This window comes from Rhinopithecus roxellana, chromosome 4 (assembly GCF_007565055.1).
Source record: "Rhinopithecus roxellana isolate Shanxi Qingling chromosome 4, ASM756505v1, whole genome shotgun sequence".
NCBI classification, from domain to species: Eukaryota; Metazoa; Chordata; class Mammalia; order Primates; family Cercopithecidae; genus Rhinopithecus; species Rhinopithecus roxellana.
The window spans coordinates 18,545,453-18,566,029 of NC_044552.1; the positions used below are offsets into that span (position 1 = coordinate 18,545,453).

The 20,577-nt window shown below is 48.3% G+C and overlaps 1 protein-coding gene and 1 pseudogene across 4 annotated transcripts in view; both read right to left on the reverse strand.

The window, feature by feature from the left end:
* Positions 1 to 7,084, reverse strand: part of RIPK1 (receptor interacting serine/threonine kinase 1) — a 63,020-nt gene extending 55,936 nt beyond the window's left edge. The window contains exon 1 of one of the 3 annotated variants that reach the window (XM_030929313.1): positions 2,186 to 2,989. The gene's annotated coding sequence lies outside the window, so the exon portion shown is untranslated. Of the gene's footprint in view, positions 1 to 2,185; positions 2,990 to 6,967 lie in introns of those variants that run through there. The other 2 variants (XM_030929315.1, XM_010361800.2) reach the window with 2 other exon arrangements.
* Positions 7,085 to 11,003: 3,919 nt separating this feature from the next.
* Positions 11,004 to 12,738, reverse strand: LOC104661229 (annotated as a pseudogene). The gene has a single exon (XR_747815.2). The product of XR_747815.2 is annotated as an elongation factor 1-alpha 1-like (transcript).
* Positions 12,739 to 20,577: the final 7,839 nt, after the last annotated feature.

Genomic DNA, 20,577 nt, shown 5'->3' on the forward strand with positions numbered 1-20,577 from the left:
CAAGAATTGAAACAGAGTTTAAACAAGCATGATGACCCCTGAAGCAAATTTTATGATTTCAATTTGCAAATAAAGAAACTAAGATTTGGAGCTAAACGATCCACCTAAAGTGGCAGGATCCTGGAATGCAATCTTCGTCCCTTCATTCAGACTTTCACTGTTGGCTCACTCGTACATGCTACTTCTCTAGATAGCAAATAATCTGTCTTCGGAAAAATGCAGATGCAGAGACCCACTCTTACAGCCTTACTCATCTATATTAAATGAATATGCCACAGTCAGAAACACGAGAAAGTACAGAATAAATTTTTTAAATACAGGAAGGCGGAGCGAAGGGGCTCATGCCTGTAATCCCGGGCTTTGGGAGGCCGAGGCGGGCAGATTGCCAAGAGTTTGAGACCAGACTGGCCAACCTGGTGAAACCCTGTCTCTACTAGAAATACAAAAATTAGCCAGGCGTGGTAGTGTATGCCTGTAATCTCAGCTTCTCGGGAGGCTGAGGCAGGAGAACTGCTTGAACCCCAGAGGCGGAGGTTACATTGAGCCACGATCGCGCCACTGCACTCCAGCCTGGGCGATAGAGCAAGACTCTGTCTTCAAAAATAAAAACAAAAATACAGGAAACATACGGCTCAAAACCAATGTTCTACAGATTAATACAGTAACCATTTTTGCCAGAATGTAATATCCAACTAAAGCATGGGAAGTTAAATATTTTCTTCAGATTCCCAGATCATATGGGTGTTAACAGGTTATAAATTAATAAGCACCAAAATGTAAGCTGCCCAGTTTGAAAGAGGCTATTTAAGAACTTTTCTTAATACTCATTAATATTCACAATCCAGAAAGTACAGCATATCTCTGGGGCTCAGTATAGTGCAGAGGAAAATGAGTATTAAAGTTATTATTTTTGCTATTTTATCAGTAATAATGATACACTCCAAATTTCATTTTAAACAAGCCTAGTCTTCTCTTCACTTTTTGTGAAGAGTTGCGGTACTCCACATTATTTTATTATTATTATTTTTGAGACAGAGTCTCCCTCTGTCGCCCAGGACAGAGTGTAAGTGGCACCATCTCTGCTCACTGCAACTACCGCCTCCTGGGTTCAAGCCATTCTCCTGCCTTGGCCTCCTGAGTAGCTGGGATTACAGGGACCCGCCACCACATTCGGCTAATTTTTGTATTTTTAGTAGAGACAGGGTTTTGTCATGTTGGCCAGGCTGGTCTCGAACTCCTGACCTCAGGTGATCCTCCCACCTCGGCCTCCCGCAGTGCTCGGATTACAGGAGTGAGCCACCGTGCCCGGCCCAGTATTCCACATTTCTAATATGACAATTTTCTCTTGACTCAATCCATCTTCCTAGCAGTCACAGAGCTCAGATGGGTACTGAGTCACTGCACATTTCAAAGTTCACCTCCTGCCTTGGCTTCTTCAAGTGTAAATCAGGGAAGAATTAATCGTTGGAGCAGCCTCCTTCTTTGCCCAAGATAAAAAAGCTCTGATTAAGGGACAGTCAAATGGTCAGCAAGAGAGAAAGAACAACCCCAGACCTTCCCCTGTCCCCGCACCCCTCGCACCCCTCTGAGGCTTTGTCAAATGCTGAGGGAAGGATGCAGCCTATCCTCTTCCCAACCCTGAAGAGGGGTCTGCAGCACTTCACAAAAGCACATGCCAGTGACCACCAAAGAAGCCTGCTAGGGTTACCACATTCGTCCCCTCAGTCGTCTAAGATCACGCAGAAAAGGTTTTGTTTTTGGAACCTGCTGTGGCCTCAAGTGCAACAGTAAAAGGCCCTTTCAAAGGGTCGGTGGGAAGAGCCCAAACTGTGTTTTCCTAATGATAGGGCAGTAAGGGCCCACCGTCTCCACCAAAACAACAACGACATTAACGGCGTGGGGGACAGCCTATTCCACCCTCACGCCGTAATCGCGGCCCAAAGGCAGGTCTCCGCCCGCTACCAGTCCAGCGCCCAGATCTCTGGCGCAGAAGCGGCCAGCAGACTCCCGATAAGCTGGGACGGCTAGACGCGTACCTCCGACTTCCGGGAGGGCCCGGCCCCGCCCACCACCCGACTTCCGGTACCGGCGGGGCCCCGCCCACCGCTCGCACGCCGGGCGGAACCCCTCTCCTTCCGGGAAGCCCGCGGCCGCGCCGGCCGCCGCGCAAGCACCCGAGAGTTACTTTCGTTTCCGCGGCAAACGTCTGGAGGCCTGGGTGAGGGACGAAGCCGCGGCGGAGGGTTGGGGATTACTCCGACGCTGCGGCAGCCTTGCCGGGGCGTGCCGGGGGACGGCGCGCGAACCCCGACTAGGGGGTCGCCGGGACTGAGCGCAGCGGCCCCCGGAGTTTTTCCCGCGCGGTGCCAGCCCGCTCACCGCGCCCGTCTCCGTGGCCGCGCCGTCCAGCCGAGTCCCGCCGCGCTCCCTCGGCCCCGCCCGGATGGCCGCGCTGTGGCGCCCCAGCTGTGGGTCCTCTGGGCTCGCCGCGCTCCGGGAGCTGGTCAGCCGTCCGCCGTCCGTGTCGAGCGCGCCCGGCAGGAGGGCGTGGACTGCTCGCGCTGCCTCCTCCCCCTGCCGCGGCCCTTGCCAGGGAGGAGGCCTGCGACAGCGCCGCCCCGCCGCTCGCGGGACCTCGCGCCCAGGATCTGAATCCCGGAGCTCTCTTGCGGGCTAGAGGATCGCGGACTTTGTTTTACGATTGGGGCGGCCTACGTAAAAGGAAACCGAAACTTCCGCGCGCACGAGAGGGAGATGGGCCTGGAGGGAAGCACTGGGTGGATTACAGCGGAGGCGCTACCGGAGGATTCGGAGCTCTGCGGGTTAGCATAGGCAAGTTAGCATTCCTCTCCCTTCATCTGTAAAGTTGGGCTGTCGAGGATGAAATGTGATTAGTTTGCAGCCCTTTAAAGTGGTAATTGTGAACTCTCGAGCAAAATTGGAACTTCATGCTATTCATGTTATATTAAAAAGAAAGTAATAAAATTATATGCATAACAGGCCGGGCGCGGTGGCTCACGTCTGTAATCCCAGCACTTTGGGAAGCCGAGGCGGGCGGATCACTTGAGGTCGGAGTTCGAGACCAGCCTGGCCAACATGGTGAAACCCCATCTCTACTAAAAAATACAAAAATCAATTGGGCTTGGTGACGGGCACCAGCAATCCCAGCTACTCGGGAGGCTGAGGCAGGAGAATCGCTTGAACCTGGGAGGCGGAGATCGTAGTGAGCCGAGATCGCGCCACTGCACTCCAGCCTGGGTGACAAGAGCAAGACTCCATCTCAAAAGGAAAAAAACAAAAAGCACAACAGGATTACCTACTGTACAAAGATATGTTTGTCAAGAGAACGAGCCACATTCACAACACAAGCCACAGACGGAGAGAAAATATTTGCAAAAGACATACCTGATAAAAGACTGTGACCCAAAATATGCCCCCAAAAACCCTCTTAAAATGCAACAATATGGAAATGTGCAACCTGATTAAAAGTGGGCAAAAGCTCTGAACAGACACCTCAGCATATGTATATGCATATGAAAAGATGCTCAACATCATAGGTCATTAAAGAATTGCAATAAAAAAACAAATACTATTACACATTTATTAGAATGGCTAGAATTCAAAACACAACACCAAATGTTGATGAGGATCTGGAGCACAAGGAAATCTCATACATTCCTAGTGGGAATGCCTAATGTTAGAATCACTTTGGAAGATGTTTTGGCAATATATATATATATATATATTTTTTTTTTTTTTTTTTTTTTTTTTTTTTTTTGAGACGGAGTCTCAGTAGCTCAGGCTGGAGTGCAGTGGTGCGATCTCGGCTCACTGCAAGCTCCGCCTCTTGGGTTCATGCCATTCTCCTGCCTCAGCCTCCCAAGTAGCTGGGACTACAGGCGCCCGCCGCCACGCCCGGCTAATTTTTTTTTTTTTTTTGCATTTTTAGTAGAGACGGGGTTTCACCGTGTTGGCCAGGATGGTCTCGATCTCCTGACCTCGTGATCCACCTGCGTCGGCCTCCCAAAGTGGTGGGATTACAGGCGTGAGCCACTGCGCCGGGCCCATTTTGGCAATTTCTTAACCAAGCTCTTCTTACCATAAGATGAAGCAACTCCACACCTTGATATCTACCCAAACGAGTTGAAAGCTTACGCCCATACAAACACCTGTACAAGAATGTCTATAGCAGCTTTATTCATAATTGCCAAAACTTCAGGGCATCTAAGATGTCATTTAATAGGTGGACAGATAAGCTGTGGCACATCTATACAATGGAATATTAAGTGCTCAAAAGAAATGAGCTCTGAAGCCACAAAAAAAAAAAAAAAAAAATTCTGGAGCAATCTTAAATGTATAAATCTAAGTGAAAGAAGCCAATCTGAGAAGACTACATAATGTATGATTCCAACTATGTGACATTCTGGAAAAGGAAAAACTATGGAGATAGTAAAAAAGATTAGTGGTTGCCAGGGATTTGCAGGGAAGGAGGGATAGGTAGGTGGAGCACAAGGGATGTTTAGGGCAGTGGAGTCTGATATTACAGTGTTGGGTACATCTCATTATACATTTGTCAAATGTATCTTGAATATACACAAAGAGCAAAACCTAACAAGCTCTGGACTTTGACTGATAATGTATATGTTTTATCCATATTGGTTCATTTTTGTAACCATGTATCTATGTTGGTTCATCAGGTGTCACAAATATTCCACACTAATGCAGGATGTTGATGGTAGGGGAGGCTATACGGTCCAGGATGTTTGTGGGAGGGGATATTTTCTTTCTGCTTTGTTTTGCTGTAAACTAAAACAGCTGTAAAAGTCTATTCATTATTTTTTAAAAGATGTATACATATCAAAAAAGACGAAAGGCAGAGCTATTCACTCAACAAAGCTTTCTATCTACTGTATGCCAAATAGGTACTAGATACAAGAGTATCTGGTGATAGATACAAGAGATACAAAAAGGGATTCATTCCTTCAATAAATCTTTACTGAGCATCTGTTCTAGGCAGTGAAGACTCGGTTGTGAATTAAACATAAAAAATCTCTGTTCTGGCTGTGTGTAGTGGCTCACACCTGTAATCCTAGCACTTTGGGAGGCTCAGTTGGGTGGATTGCCTGAGCTCAGGGGTTACGGACCAGCCTGGCAAACATGATGAAGCTAAAAATACAAAAATTAGCTGGGCGTGGTGGTGCACACCTGTAGACCCAACTACTCAGGAGGCTGAGGTGGGATAATTGCTTGAACCCAGAAGGCGGAGGTTGCTGTGAGCCAAGATTGCACCACTGCACTCCAGCCTGGGTGACAGAGCAAGACTCCGTCTCAAAAAAAAAAAAAAGATAAATAAATAAAAATCTCATTGTGGAGCTTGCATTCTAATGGGGAAGACAAAAAGTTATTGCCCATCACTGTCCTCTGGACATCATGTGACCTTGGAAGATTGGAAATGCGTTGTTTTTGCTTCATTTTGTTTTCAGTGCTCTAACTCAGAAACATCTATTGGGGAGCTTTACTCATTACTCCCAGCAAAAGCCATGAGTGTAAATGGTGCATGAGACGAAGGAACTGGTCCTTGCAGAACACCAGAATGGAAAAGGCAAGAAACAGCCCAAAGTGAGGAAGGAAAACCAGTGAGAACAAAGAGCTAGTACTACCTCTGAAGCTAGTGGAAGCCAAAGTGTGAATGTGATGGGGTGGGTCTCTTCGCCACAGGTCTGAAACCAAATGAACCCCCACCCCCAGGCTGCAGTTCCCGGTGCCCTTGGAAATGAGACCCTCACTCCTGCAGGTGAGCCTAGGAGACCTCCCTGACTCCTTTCCATCCCCCCTTCCCCCACACCCATCCCCAAGGCCTGCCCTCTACGCCCACATTTCTCTCCACTTTGGATCCTGTGCCTGGCCTAGTGCCCAGGCCCCCTCCCGAGCCTCTGGTCTCCCTAGAGCCACTCCTCACTGTCGGGACACCTCATCTGTGCTCCCCAAAACGCCACGCAAAGCACTGGAGAGCCTTGGACAATGAACACAACCCGCTCCCCTCAGCCACCACCATGCCACAGCCACACAACGTCCTCAGAAAGCCGTGTCTTAATCCTCTTGTCCTTCCTCCTAAATCTCCCAGAACCCTTAGGTTCCGCTCAAAGCCACCTTGTTAAAACGGTTTCTTCTCCACCTGCCCCCTCCCTTGATCCAGCCTCGCTCAAGTCACAGCCTCCACCTCTGGCCATTCTGAACCCCTCCCAGTCACCTCTTCACAAACTCCTGGTCCCCCTTAGAAGGCCCCATGTCCATCACGGGATTAATTCCACTCACCCTCAAACACCGCGGCCCGGAGGCTTGATTCCCGCCCTAAAGGAGGTTCCCTTGACCCCGCCGGCGCAACCCTCCCCAGCACGACCCTTCCTCCCGAAGGTGATTCCTCGTCTTGCTGGCGGTCCCCACAGACCGCAGGCCCTGCAGGCGACGGCTGCGCCTGGCTCCGCGGATTCACAGTCCCTGGAGGAGTCATCTGAAGAAGGACGGGCCCCATGCGTTTCGCTGATTATTGAAAAAATTAGGATGGATAAGAGCGCCCGGACTTGGAACTGGAGACTGGTGGCTTTGAAAGAGAAGTGCCAGCACAGACGTCGTCCTGCGGATCCCAGAGCAGAGAGGAGCAGTGAGAAAACAGGGCCGGCAGGTGGGGAGGGGCTGCGGGGCAGCGCTTCGGCCGGAGACGGGCGGCCAGGAGGCGTCGGGCAGGGCGGCGTCCGCGCCGGCGGGGCGCTGCGGAGGCGGAAACCGGCTGCGCGCTGCAGGGGACCCCCCAGAAACCGTGGCTGACGCGCCGAGACACCACCGCTTCCCCGGGGCTCTTGGATGAGCGACTTCTCCTGTCCTCAGGTCCCATCTTTCGGTGGCAGCCGGGGGACCTGAACCCGCCATTCCCGTTCCCGACCCCGGCCCTGCGCGGGGACGCCCTCACCTGCCACCTCGTCTCCGTGCCGCGCTCCGAGCCTGGACGCCGACCCCCAGGGCCCAAGACGCGCCTCTGCTGCTGCTGTCGCCGCGGACTCCCACTCGGGCCTTGGCCGGCACCGCCTTTTAAACCGCGACCGGGAGTAGGGGATTTTTAGGCTCCTCCCATACTTGACAAGCCGCCTGACTGGGGCAGCGCCCTATCGGGATAGCCGGGAGGCGGGCGCGTTCGCGCGGGGGCGGAGGGCAAGGGCTGTAAGAACATGAGCAGGTCGGGGAACCCCCGCTCCGCCCCGCCCAGGGATATGTCCGCAGATGCTCCGACCAGTCTGAGGCCAGCCAGGTTCCCAAGGCGCGCACCCAGCCTCGGCCACCCGCAGCGCCAGGGCCGCTTCGGGATCGGGTTCTGAACCCAGAGAAGTTCTGAGCCCAGAGAAGTGGGCTGGGAGCCTGCGGGGCCCGGGGCCTCCGCGCCAGAAACAAGGGGTCTGCGGGAGACAGAGCCTGGAACCCTGGGCTTTTCTACTTCAGGAAGCGAAGGTCGGGTGACAGCCAAGCTCCATGTTCCAGTGGGAAGGCCCCATGGGTCTGTGTTCCACGCCTCTTGTCATGAATATGAGGGATTCACTTAGAACCAAAGCATCTGTTCCAGGTCCCACCACCACCTAGTACCAGTCCCGGGCCCAGAACCAGGCTCCTCACTCCTAGCACCCGAGCCCTTCTCCAGCCACAGGTGCTTGGGCTGCGGTGCGGTGTAAGCAGCCCCATTTTCCCGCGAAGTGATGGGAAGAGACACTGAGTCACATGGGCTCCGGACACTCCTTGTGTCCTCTCTCGGGGGTCCAGAGGCAGGGACTCGGGGGAGTTGATGCAGCAGTTCCTAATGTCATCAGATATCCCCCAACCCCGCTCCATCCTAGGCTGGACCCAATTGGAAGCATTTCATGTCCAGAGGAAGAGAACGGACCAAATGGCTCTTTCTGGAGCACCGAGTGTCTCCCAGAAGCCGTGTCCTCCTGTTTCGAATTGACCAGAATTAGAGCTTTCTCCTGAGGGCCTGAATTAGGGAGAGCCAGGTGCTTATGGCACAACATTTCAGGAGGGCCACACTCATAGGTGCCAACCCTGCATTTGCGTGGCCCTGAGAATCAGAGCCTCCTTCAATTGTATACCCTAGGTGCCTAGCTTGTTTTTTTAAAATAACACCCTTATTAAGGTTGGGTAGGTGGTTCACGCCTGTAATGCCAGCATTTTGGGCGGCCAAGGTGGGCAGATCACGAGGTCAGGAGTTCCAGACTAGCCCGGCCAACGTGGTGAAACCTCGTCTCTACTAAAAATACAAAAATTAGCCGGGCATGGTGGCACATGCCTGTAGACCCAGCTACTCAGGAGGCTGAGGCAGGAGAATCGCTTGAACCCAGAGGCAGAAGTTGTAGTGAGCTGAGATTGCACCACTGTACACCATCCTGGGCGAGACAGGGCAAGACTTCGTCTCAAAAAAAAAAAAAAAAAACCCAAAATATAAATAAATAAATATATAAAATAACACCTTTAGTAAAATACAGTGCACATACCATAATATTCATCCTTTTAAAGCATACAGTAGTTCTTAGTATATTGATGAAGCTATCCAACTCTTACTACTATCTAACTCCAGAAGATTTTCATCACCCTAAAAGGAACTGTGATACCCATTAGCAATTATTCTCCATTTCCTCCTCCCCACAACCCCTGGGAACCATAGATTTATTTTCTGTCTCTGTGGATTTTCCTAGTTTGGGGATTTCATGCAAAATGAACCATACAATATGTGGTATTTTGTGACTGCTTCTTTTACTTAGCATAACGTTTTAAAGGTTCATTCATGATGGTTCCAGGCAGCATTTATCAGGCTTTATTTCTTTTTATGGCTGAATAATATTCATAATAATATGTGTACGTAGATCCATTTTGTTTATTCATTCATCAATTGACAGACATTTGGGTTTTTTCCATCTTTTGTCTATTATAATGCTGCTATCAACATTCATGTTTGAATATATGTATAGATGTATGTTTTCTTGAACTTATCATGGATATATACCAATGGGTAGAATTGGTGAGTCATATGGTATAAAGTCTATATTTAACTTTTTGAAGAACTGCCAAACTGTTTTGCAAAGCTACTGTGCAAGTTTACATTCCCGCCAGCAATATACAGGCATACCTCAGAGATATTGTGAGGTAGGTTCCAAACCACCACAATAAAGTGAATACCACAGTAACGCAAATCACACAAAGTGTTAGCAGCCCTATGCATATAATAGTTATATACTATACTGCAGTGTATTAAGTGTACGTTATGTCTCAAAAATGTAGATATCTTAATCATAACACATGTTATCACTAAAAAAATGACAACAGTCATCTGAGCCTTCAGTAAATCATAATCTTTTTGCTGGTGTAGTGGCCCACCTCAATGTTGATGAACCTGACTGATCAAGGTGGTGGTTGCTGAAGGCTGGAGTGGCTGTGGCAATTTGTTTAAGTTTGCTTTGTCAATTGATTCTTCCTTTTCTGAAAGATTTCTCCGTAGCATGTAGCACCATTTGATAGCATTTTATGCACAGTAGAACTTATTTCAAATTGGTATCAATCTTCTCAAACCCTGCCACTGCTTTATCAACTTAGTTTATGTTATATCCTAAATCTTTTGGTTTTTGTTTGTTTGTTTTGAGACAGAGTTTTGCTCTGTCAGCCAGGCTGGAGTGCAGTGGCAGAATCTTGGCTCACTGCAACCTCCGCCTCCCGGGCTCAAGCAGTTCTCCTATCTCAGCTTCCTGAGTAGCTGGGATTATAGGCATGTGCCACCACACCCGGCTAATTTTTGTATTTTTAGTAGAGACGGGGTTCCACCATGTTGGCCAGGCTGGTCTCGATCTCCTAACTTCAGGTGATCTGCCTGCCTCAGCCTCCCAAAGTGCTGGGATTACAGGTGTGAGCCACCACACCCGGCATGTTGTCATTTCAACAGTGTTCACAGCATCTTCCCCAGAGGCAGATTCCATCTCAAGAAACCACTTCCTTTGCTCATCCATAAGAAGTGACTCCTCATCTGTGAAAGTTTTGACATGAGATTGCAGCAATTCTGTCACATCTTCAGGTTCCATTTCTAATTCTAGTTCTGTTGCTATTTCCACCACATCTGCAGTTACTTCCTTCACTAAAGTCTTCCATGAGCATTGGAATCAATTTCTTCCAAACTCCTGTTATGTTGATATTTTGACCTCCTTCCGTGAATCGCAAATGTTCTTAATGGTGTCAAGAGTGGTGAGAATCTTTCTAGAAATTTGTCAATTTACTTTGCCCAGATCCACCAGAGGAATCACTATATCTGGCAGCTAATAGCCTTATGAAGTGTATTTTTTATTATTATTATTTTTTTATTTATTTTTTGAGATGGAGTCTCACTCTTGTCGCCCAGGAAGGAGTGCAGTGTCGCGATCTCGGCTCACTGCAACGTCCGCCTCCCGGGTCCAAGCGATTCTCCTTGCTCAGTCTCCCAAGTAGCTGGGATTACAGGCACCCACGACCACGCCCAGCTGATATTTGTATTTTTAGTAGACACAGGGTTTCCCCATGTTGGTCAGGCTGGTCTCAACCTGCATACCTCAGGTAATCCACCCGCCTCGGCCTCTCAAAGTGCTGGGATTACAGGCGTGAGCCACTGCGCCCGGCCAGAAGTGTATTTTTTAAATAAGACTCGAAAGTTGAATTTACTCCTTGATCCATGGGCTGTAGAATGGACGTTGTGCTAGCAGGCATGAAAACAGCATTCATCTCCTTGTACATCTCCATCAGAGCTCTTGGGTAATCAGGTGCATTGTCAATGAGCAGTAATATTTTGAAAGGAATCCTTTTTTTCTGAACAGTGAGTCTCAACAGTGGGCTTAAAATACTTAGTAAACTATGCTGTAAAGAGACATGCTGTCACCCAGGCTTGGTGGTTCCACTGAGAGAGCACAGGCAAAGTAGGTTTAGCATAATTCTTTTTTTTTTTTCTCATTAAACTTTTTTAATAGGTCTCAAAATTCTGTGACAAATTTTTGGTCAAGTTGTTTTCATTAAAAAGTACTGATTTTAAAAACTAATAACTTAAAACTGCCACACGCAAAAAAGAAAACCAAAGTGGTCCACAAAACATTCTCCTTTCCTTCTGAAGGTTTTACAACGCATTGTTATCATTAACCAGTCTTTTACTACTAAACTTAAATGGCCAATTGAAACCAACAGTTCTGAGACCGTTCTTCCACCACTGATTAAAAGTGGGGTGGGAGGTATTAGGAATAATATTCATTTAGCCTTCTGAGCTTTCTGGGCAGACTTGGTGACCTTGCCAGCTCCAGCAGCCTTCTTGTCCACTGCTTTGATGACACCCACCACAACTGTCTGCCTCATATCACGAACAGCAAAGTGACCCAAAGGTGGATAGTCTGAGAAGCTCTCAACACACACGGGCTTGCCAGAAACCATATCAACAATGGCAGCATCACCAGACTTCAAGAATTTAGGGCCATCTTCCAGTTTTTTACCAGAACGGCGATCAATCTTTTCCTTCAGCTCAGCAAACTTGCCTGCAATGTGAGCCATGTGGCAATCCGATACAGGGGCATAGCCAGCACTTATTTGGCCTGGATGGTTCAGGATAATCACCTGAGCAGTGAAGCCAGCTGCTTCCATTGGTGGGTCATTTTTGCTGTCACCAGCAACGTTGCCACGACAATCATCCTTGACAGACACATTCTTGACATTGAAGCCCACATTGTCCCCAGGAAGAGCTTCATTCAAAGCTTCATGGTGCATTTCGACAGATTTTACTTCAGTTGTAACGTTGACTGGAGCAAAGGTGACCACCATACTGGGTTTGAGAACACCAGTCTCCACTCGGCCAACAGGAACAGTACCAATACCACCAATTTTGTAGACATCCTGGAGAGGCAGGCGCAAGGGCTTGTCAGTTGGACGAGTTGGTGGTAGGATGCAGTCCAGAGCCTCAAGCAGCGTGGTTCCAGTGGCATTGCCATCCTTACAGGTGACCTTCCATCCCTTGAACCAAGGCATGTTAGCACCTGGCTCCAGCATGTTGTCACCATTCCAACAAGAAATTGGCACAAATGCTACTGTGTCGAGGTTTTAGCCAATTTTCTTAATGTAAGTGCTAACTTCCTTAACAATTTCCTCATATCTCTTCTGGCTGTAGGGTGGCTCAGTGGAATCCATTTTGTTAACACCAACAATGAGTTGTTTCACACCCAGTGTGTAAGCCAGAAGAGCATGCTCTCACGTCTGCGCATTCTTGGAGATACCAGCTTCAAATTCACTAACACCAGCAGCAACAATCAGGACAGCACAGTCAGCCTGAGATGTCCCTGTAATCATGTTTTTGATGAAGTCTTTGTGTCCTCGGGCGTCAATGATAGTCACATAATACTTGCTGGTCTCAAATTTCCACAAGGAGATATCAATGGTGATACCACGTTCCCGCTCAGCTTTCAGTTTATGCAAGACCCAGGCATACTTGAAGGAACCCTTTCCCATCTCAACAGCCTACTTCTCAAATTTTTCAATGGTTCTTTCATCGATGCCACCGCATTTGTAGATCAGATGGCCAGTAGTGGTGGACGTGCCCGAATCTACATGTCCAGTGATGACAATGTTGATATGAGTCTTTTCCTTTCCCATTTTGGCTTTTAGGGGTAGTTTTCACGACACCTGTGTTCTGGCGGCAAACCCGTTGCGAAAAAGCTAGCATAATTCTTAAAGCCCTAAGATTTTCAGTATGGTAAATGAGCATTGATCTCAAAGTCACCAACTTGCATTAGCTCCTAACAACAGAGTCAGCCTATGCTTTGAAGCTTTGAAGCCAGGCATTGACTTTTCCTCTCTAGCTATGGAAGCCCTAGGTGGCATTTTCTTCCAATAGAAGGCTGTTTTATCTACATGGAAAATCTGTTTAGTGTAGCCACCTTCATCAATGACCTTAACTAGATCTTCTGGGTAACTTGGTGCAGCTTCTACATCGGCACTTCCTGCTTCACATTGCACTTTTATGTTACAGAGATGGCTTCTTCCCTTAAACATCATGAACCACCTCTGCTAGCTTCCAACTTTTCTTCTGCAATTTCTTCACTTCTCTTTTCCTGCATAGGATTGAAGAGAGTTGGGGCCTTGCTCTGGATTCGGCTTTGGCTGAAGGGAGTTCTGTGGCTGGTTTGATATATGCAGACCACTAAAATTTTCCCCACATCAGCAATAAGACTGTGTTACTTATCATTCATGTGTTTACTAAAGTAGCACTTTTAATTTCCTTCAAGAACTTTTTCTTTGCATTCACAACTTGGCAGGTTGTTTGGTGCAAGAGGCCTTGCTTATGGCATATCTTGGCTTTTGACATGTCTTCCTAACTGTAATCATGTTTCTCTTTTGATTTAAAGTGACAGGCATGCAACTCTTCTTTTATTTGTGGGTTTAAACGTCATTATAGGGTTGGTTCTTCATTAACCTAATTCAAATATTGCTGTGTTGTCTCAAAGAATTTGGGATAGGAAGAGAGATGGGGAAATGACTGCTCGCTGGAGCAGTCAGAACACACAGAAAATTTATCCATTAATTTTGTCAACTTATACGAGTATAGTTTGTGGCACCCCAAAACAATTATAATAGTAACATCACAGATCACTATAACAGAGGTAATAATAATGAAAATGTTTGAAATATTGTGAGAATTACCAAAATGTAACACAGAGCCAAGAAATGAGCACATGCTGTTGGAAAAATGGTCCCCAAATCCTGCTTGACACAGTTGCCACAGACCTTCAATATGTAAAATACACAATATCTGTGAATTGCAATAAAGCAAAATGCAATGAAATGAGGAATGTCTGTATAAGACAAAGAGAAAATCATAAAAACAGCAAGACATGTACAAGGGATCCTCAATAAACTCATATATCTATGGCCAAGGGCGCTAAGCGGTATTCAACGTGGGAAAGAGTAGTTCCATCAATAGATGATAGAGAACGACTGTATTTCCACATGCATGAGTAAAGTGAGACCCTGCTTCACACCATATTTAAAAAAACCCTCACAAGTAATGACCTAAATATAAAAACTAAAATCATAACATTCTTAGAAGGAAACATAGAAGTAAATCTTCATAATTTTGGGTTTGGTAATAGGCTCTTAATATGATACCAAAATCTCTGGCAAAACAACAACCAAAAAGACAAAAAGAAACAAAATCCATTGGGAGTATACTTCATTAAAATCTGAAATTTTGTGTATCAAAGGATATTATCAAGAAAGACAACCTACAGAGTGAAGGAAACTTTTTGTAAATCATATATCTGATAAATTCAGAATATAAAGAACTTCTACAACTCAACGAAGAATAGGCAAACAATCCAATTAAAGTAGAAGCGAAGGACTTGAATAGACATTTCTCCAACAAAGGTATACAAATGGCCAGTAAACACATGAAAAGATGATTCAAGTCATTAGTTATTAGGGAAATGCAAATCAAAAACACAATGAGCTACCACATCACAGCTGCTAGGATGGGTATAATGTAGAAAAAAAAAGCAACATAACAAATGTTGGTGAAAACATAGAGAAATTGGAACCCTCATACATTGTTGGTGGGAATATAAAATTGCAGACACTGTGAAATGCATTTTGGCTGTTCCTCAAAAAGCTAAACATAGGATGACCATAGAATTGTTGTAATAGCAATTCCATTCCTCGATAGATACAAAAATTATTAAACGCAGGGAGACACACAGATACATATATGCCAATAATCATTGGTACATTATTCACAAATCTCAAACGACCTGTGCATTTTTAATATTCAGCCAAAAGAAGTGAAGTTCTGATTCATATTACAACACTGATGAAACTTGCCAACAAGGTTTTCAAGGGAAATAAAGCTGAGTGTAAAGGCCCATTGTGTAGGATTCCACTTATGTGAAGTACATGGGACAGACAAATCATAGAGACAGAAAGTAGATTAGAGGCTACTGGTGATGAAAGGAGGGGGGAATGGGAAGTTACTATACAATGAGTACCGTTTTTTTATTTGTTCTGTTGAAAAAGGTTTTGGAAATAAATAGCAGGAAAGGTTGTACAACATTGTCAATGTAATTAATGCTTCTGAACTGTACACTTAAGAATGGATAAAACAGCATATCTTATGTTGTACATATTTGGCTACAGAAAAACAAAGTTAAAAAGTACAAAAAACTCTGTTATTAAGAGTTGGTTTCCCAAAGGGATGGGGATGCTCGTAGCAGAAGGGAAAGAAAGCTCATTAAATAAAAACAAAAGCAATGACCTCTTCAGGAGGTGGCTCAGCTAGTTTAGCCTTACCTTAGCTCCACAATGGTCCATTTTATTCGGAAATAGAAACAGGGGGCGTTGGGGAGAAGAGATGTGTACCTGCCTCAGCTGCCTCCCTGCCCAGAATGCCCGCTCCGACTCTTGCATTCCACTAAGGCTGGGGATTAAATGAAAAGTGAGAATCTGAAAACCCCCAGATACGATGTTTGTCGTTGGAGCTGATTTTGTCTCATTTTAGTAGCATGACCTCCTCCTCAAACTCAGGATGCAATTATGGTCACATCTCATTCGTTTGCAGTAGTTGCTCAGCTCCAATACCAGATTAGCAGGAAGTTCTGTTATTTTCCTTTTGACAATGGGCTCCTCCTGAACTGTCCTGGAGTCTACCACCGTTCAACTTACACGATTCAAAAGACCCAGGGAACTACTCCAGTCCAGCTTCCAACCCCAAGCAGGGAGCAACTTGCTCAGTCCACGTTGTGATATCTCCTCGCTGCCACAAGGTGGTGACGTTGCGTCACAGACTCGCATGATGGGCGCGCAGGCGCCAATGCTCCCAGGACCTGCTGTTCCATTCCTAAATGAAAGCTGCTCCCAGGATCTGAACTCACGAGACAAGGCAGCCTGTTCCCCGCTGGGGAGCTTAGGGGCAAGAGGGCATCTCAGAGAGAGAGGGCACATTCTCACCTCTGAAGACAAGGAGAACAGCATCAATACATAGACCAATGCCAGCACTGCACCTTAGGATGGGGAGGCCCACTGTGAGTTAAAGCAAAATGAACGAATGAATGAACCAATAAGTATATGAGAGGGAAAGTCCCAACGACCCTCAGGAAGTGCAATCAACAGTTGCATTTGTTTTCGTTAAGAACATTCTAAACACAGGGGAAACCTTCCTTCCTTCTGCTCTGTTGTTAGAGTGGGACATCAATGTTTCTGGTCTCTATCTGTAGAGACACCAGAAATCAAGGTATAGAGGTTGGAGTTTGGAAAGGGGCCTTGGGGAGGTCACAGTGGCAGGTGACTGCCAAATGAGGTGGCAGAAGCCAGCAAGCTCTAGAAAAAAAGACAATCGGCCCAAACTGTTCACCAGCACCGCCCCCCCAACCCCCCCACTGGCTCTGGTTCCAAGACTTTCCCTTTTCTAGGTATTTCCTTGTCCTTAAACCATTTTCCTTTAATTGAACTTTTTCTGTGGAGCCATGCACCCTTTATCCGGTTTCCCACAATGGTGGCATCTCACAAAGGACGGTCTGGAATCCCAACGGCGTGTTGCATTCCGCGGGACGCAGATTTCCTTCACAGGCACCCCTTGGGTTGCCTTTTTATAGCCACACCCACCCGCCTCCCTAACTCCTGGGCACCGCTAAGGAGTCCTGCATTTCTCTCCTCTGTTCTTTGGAGAAATTGATCATCCATCTGTGATCTCTGGGACTGGTTTCTCTCACCAGCGTAACTCCCGGGGAGATCTAGCAGGCTGATGGGTGCGGAGTACCAGTGGCTCATTCATTTTGTCGCACCGCAGACTCTTATTCTGTAACCTGGATATCTGCCAGGGATGGGGAGGGGAGGCACAGGGGAGGGGCGTCCCTCCTCCCCGCACAGCATCAGCATCCCAGCACTCCAATTTTTTTTTTTTCTTTTTTTGAGATGAGTCTCACTGCTGAAGTGTAATGGCGCCATCTCGGCTCACTGCAACCTCCGCCTCCTGGGTTCAAGCAATTCTCCTGCCTCGGCCTCCCGAGTAGCTGGGGCTACAGGCGCCCGCCACCACTCCCAGACTAATTTTGGTATTTTTAGTAGAGACGGGGTTTCACTGTGTTGGCCAGGCTGGTCTCGAACTCCTGACCTCGGGTGATCCGCCCGTCTCGGCCTCCGGGATTACAGGCTTGAGCCACGGCGCCCGGCCTCTGCGATCCATTCCTGTGGGTCCAGTTTCCATCTTCTCGACACCCAGCAGGGTCCTCCCCAACCCCGAAGGGCTGGGACGAGACCGGGGGCGGACTGCAGTGGTGTGGCGTGGGCGGAGCTTGGGGCCGGAGGCGGGGTGTGGGCGGGGCTCAGGGGCGGGGTGCGGCCTCGGCATGGGCGGGGCCTGCGTGTGGCCGGCGAGCTGCTGAAGCAGTCCCGCAGCCCTGCGGCCCTGGTCCTGGGTTGCTTGGATCGGTGCGGGCTACTGGTCCCCGCGGGCGGAGCCGCAGCGCTCTTGCCTGCCCGGCGTCTGCGGAACGCGGCCCTGTAGCTGGAACCTGGCGCATCTCCGAGAGCTGTCCTCGCAGAGGCGCAGGTTCCAGTCCTGCGGCTCCTACCCGGGCCTGCTCTGGCCTGAGGGTGAGCGCCCTACCGGGGACCGGGGGACTTGGGAGGGGCAGGCAGTTCCCCCCTGCAGCCTCCCCGGAGGTTCTACGTCACCATTCACTGTCCCTGTCTGAGGCACCTTCCTGGAGCACTTATGTAAAATAGCAAACATTCCCCTGCTGTTTGATCCACCAGAGTACTTTATTTGCTTGTCACTATTAGGTACCATGGTTCTGGTACTTACCGCCACCTGGAATTTTGTGGTGCTTTCTTTGCCGACTTTATTGTTTCTTGCCCGCCCCCCGCCTCCCCGCCGCTTACCCTCCCGGAAGGGTACAAAGTCCATTCGTATCTCTCTTGTGGCCCCAGCACCTGCCCAGAGGTGAGCCCTCCTGCCAGGAGGGGTCCAGCTGAACGAACGTGTGTGTGGGTTAGGAATTGTGTCCCACTCACTGCTAGTAACGGAGTCAACTCCAGCAGCTTTCACAGAACTCGTGAAGAGCCTGGAGGTTCTCAGAAACCATCACCCGCTCCGGAACCTCCGTGACTCCGGGCTCCATACTCACCTTCCAATATTTTTTTTTTAAACAATCATAACTATTTTTAAAAATTATTATTATTATACTTTAAGTTCTAGGGTACATGTGTACAACGTGCAGGTTTGTTACATATGTATACATGTGTCATGTTGTTGTGCGGCACCCATTAACTCGTCATTTACATTAGGTATATCTCCTAATGCTATCCCTCCCCGCTCCCGCTCGCCTTCCAATCTTAGTTTGGCCTCCACCTTGACCTTTAACTCTCCTGGGGGCCTGTCCGTAATAGTGCTTAAGATTCTTCCCCTGGTTTTGGCAGGGCGCCCTGGCTCACGCCTGTAATCCCAGCACTTTGGGAGGCCGAGACGGGCGGATCACGAGGTCAGGAAATCGAGACCATCCTGGCTAACACGGTGAAACCCCGTCTCTACTGAAAATACAAAAAACTAGCAGGGCGAGATGGCGGACGCCTGTAGACCCAGCTACTCGGGAGGCTGAGGCAGGAGAATGGCGTAAACCCAGGAGGCAGAGCTTGCCGTGAGCCAAGATCACGCCATTGCACTCCAGCCTGGGCGACAGAGCAAGACTCTGTCGCGAAAAAAAAAAAAAAAAAAAAAATTTTTCCCCTATTTTTAACCTCTATTTTTAACCTAATAGCACCTGCCTCACCTTAGACCTGTGCTCCGCTGGCCTCAGGGTTCCTCCACGGTGTGCGCCATGGGCAGCCGCCTTCCCTCTAAGTTCCCAATAGATTGAGAGTGAACTGAGAAGGTGGCCAAGCAGTGGGGAGAAGCGAGTCCTGAGCTTCCTGGCCAAGCCACGCCCGTGGGGTCAGAAGAAGGGCCCTCCTCCTCCGCCTCACCGACCAGACTTCTGCTTCCCTAGGCTGTGCCAGGCCTCCCTATGCACTGTGACAGCCAAAGTTTGCTTTCTACACAGTCACCTACAGGCAGTGACTGTCTACCAGGGCACTCCTGAGCCTCCCAGCTAATGATGAGGTCATTCACTGTCCTCTCTTTTTCCTTTAAGATAAATCCCTTTCCCGACCCGCCTTTTTGGCTCACAGCCCTACTTAAGTTACAGCCCTACTTCTCACTGCCAAACGTGGGTGTCACTGCTGGCTTGGGGAGTGTGGATCCTGTAAACTTGCCTCATCAGGAGGCTTTAAGGAGTGACCTCCAGGGACTAGACAAGTAGCTTGTTCTTCACAATCAGTGCCCTCCCAAGAACATCCAGGGTTTCAGCCTCAGTGCTAAGACAACTATGTCTCTCCCTGACATATGCTCGCTGCTGGTAATTCTAGGGAAAGCAGAGGGCTGTGCAGGTGCCCCTGCCCCTAGGCTAGGAGAGCTGGCAAATGCCTAGAGACCCAAAGGCCTCATCCTCAGGGAGGCCAACTCTTCTGTTTTAGTGATATTTTATTGTGATTTACAGTGTAACTGACCGGTTCAAACAATACCACCTGTATTCATAAACTTTCTCTTTCCTTTCCTTCCTCACTGCCCAGCTTTAAGTTCATTCTTGTAAGTGTTGCTGGTGTCAGGATAGGAACCTCCCTGCACTTTGGATGAATGTGACCTCTCCCACATTCTCCGGTGCTGTGATGTGCCTTAAACACAGCACGGTATTTGGACACAAAACCTGTGCCTGGAGCCCTTATGCAGTTTCAGACTTGACAGGCCATAACCCTCCCTACAGACACAGTGCCATTATAGAAGTTCCTGCGTGGAAAATATATAAACACAAATATCTGCGATTAGCAATCCACCACTGTCTTGCAGCCCCAAGAGAGCCTCAGGAATCCAGGTTCTTTTGGTATTTCTGCTCCCTACCCTTGGTGCATAGCCTCCATCCCTGGGACGACAAGAAGGCTGACTGGGCCCTAGCATCATCCCACAGTCCAGCTGGGAAGAGAGCCATGGACAAAGCCAGAGGGAACTAGCTCCCACACCTCCCAGCCCCAGCTGAGTTAGCTTCTTGAGGGTATTTCCTGGAAGCCCTGCTGTCACTTCTGCGGACGCGTCACTGGCCGTCTCAACTGCAAGGCAGCCTAGGAAGTGTAGTGTCTCCCTGGACACAGGGTTTCCTGGAATCAATTCAGGGTCTGTCCTTAGGGAACAAGAGTGAGGATGTTCAGCCACCAAAGATGCAGGTTTCCAGCTGTCCAGTGAAGTCAAGAGAACGGGGAAGGGTTTGAACTCACCTTTGGGTGTTTGGAGTGATCAGACCTGTCTGCCTCCTCTTGAGGGGTAACAGTGCCCCACTCTGTTAAACTCCATATTTGCCCCCAGCTCAGCTTCAGCCACAATTAGGCTCTTTTCCTTTATGTCCACAGGGCAGCTAGCCTGGGTGGAGCCCACTCCTCTGCACCCACCTCACTTCTTGCAGTATTCTGCAGACCCCA